The following is a 1,785-nucleotide window of genomic DNA, read 5'->3' as shown; positions in this document are numbered from 1 at the left end:
TCTGTTTCAGATAATATATATATATATATAAAATCTTATATATATATATTTATACATATATATTTATATTTATATTTATATATATATATATAACACCGGATTCTTACAGCCCCAGCTAAGTTTTCTCATTTTAGATGTAGTTCTCAGGATCACATAAAGCGGTGTTCTACTGTAGAAGAAAATCATATAGCAGTGTATGGGGCGAAAAATTGCTTCCTACCTTTCTCAAGCAGATGTATGCATCCTTGATTAGTCTGATCAACAATCAGCTGCAGCTGTAGCATGGTTAAACACTCCAGTCAAGTAGTATCTTTGATATCTCTCCTCTATTTTAGGGTAGAGTGTTAGTCCAAATTGTGAATCAGTAGAATACTGATGAGTGAATGGGATTTAAATTAGAAATATCCAATCAAGACTGTATATTTATAAAAGTCAAAAAAATAATAATTGCAAAATATCTGAACAAAACTGGAGTTGCACTCCTAACCCAAAGGAATCCAAAGTTATCTTCTTAGTAACTGCTTCCAAAACACAAAGGGCTGATGAATTTGATTTCTGAGGAGTGAGGGGTTAGGTAAAGGAGGAGAACCTTTTTATTGGCATACACCTTGCCATAGACCCAATATTATAATTTTGCTATTCCCATGAAGGTTCCCTGTGGGGGCTGTGGATAAAGAAAAGCAGCGTGTGACCAAGTCCTGGGCAGATAAAGATCAATGTATGCTAGCCTCTGGGTTGCCACAAAGTGTGAGGAAAAAAAAATAAAAATAAAGTAAAAAAAATAATAATAATTTTCAGTTTCTTTGTAATGACAAATCTCAAACCAGCTTTCCTTGTCTCTGGACCAAGTATCTCTGACTACTTTGGTTCTGAGTTGTGTTACACAGTAAGCTAAGACTGTGCTAAATGAATTCTATCATAAAAGAAAGGAAACACAATTTAAAAAAGCAAGACTTTTTTTTAAACATATGCTTGCCTTCTTAGAACATTTCTCAAGTCTTAAATTGCAGTTATTTGGAAATAAGTTGGAGACTAAAATGACTGTCTGAAATGTCAGAAAGCCAGTTCTAGAGTGAAGTTACCATCTAAGCAATAGAAAAGCCAAGTGTACTTCACGGTGGTTATTTCAAGAAATATTGCAGTTCATTTCTGACACAAGCGGCTGAAGACTAGTAACTTGAACCACATGAGAAGTCTAAGAAGCTGAGAGTAATCAGCGGCCCGGAGCGTTTTGCTGCCTCTTGTGGACAAGGGAGCTTTTACTAGAAAGTTAGCTCCTGACTGCAATCTGCTCGAAGTGTGCTCGGACCTCGTGCTGCATTACTGATGTTGTTGAAGCTCAGGAGAAAAGAGAGGGGTCAGTTAAGCTCTTTCTGGTTCTCTTCCTCATACAAGAATTTTTCGTCAAATTTTTGTTGTTGTTTGTGTGGGGATTTTTGTTTCGTTTTTGTTTGCTTGCTTTGCTTTTGAATGAGAGAAATGTGAACTTGAAATTTGACTTGAAGTCTTTCCCATCCTAGATGGTCACATGCACTTTCCTTTCCCAGGTGCATCTTACCCTGTAATAGCACACAGCAACCTCTTTTTTCCAACAGCTCGCTGGTCTCACTGTCTTTGCTCATCCCCGGTGACAGTTTTACTGCCAATTACTGTTACTTGTTGCTGCCTTACTTCTTGCTGTGTGGTACACTGCTTCCACCTATTTGCTGCTTCCTAATGGAAGTGCTGTAAAAGTCACTTGGAATGAAGCACCGAAGATAGACAGCTGGGATGGAAATTGGAAGG

Source organism: Anser anser (genome assembly GCF_964211835.1).
Source record: "Anser anser genome assembly, chromosome: Z".
Lineage (NCBI taxonomy): Eukaryota > Metazoa > Chordata > Aves > Anseriformes > Anatidae > Anser > Anser anser.
Note: the sequence above shows the minus strand (reverse complement) of the source record.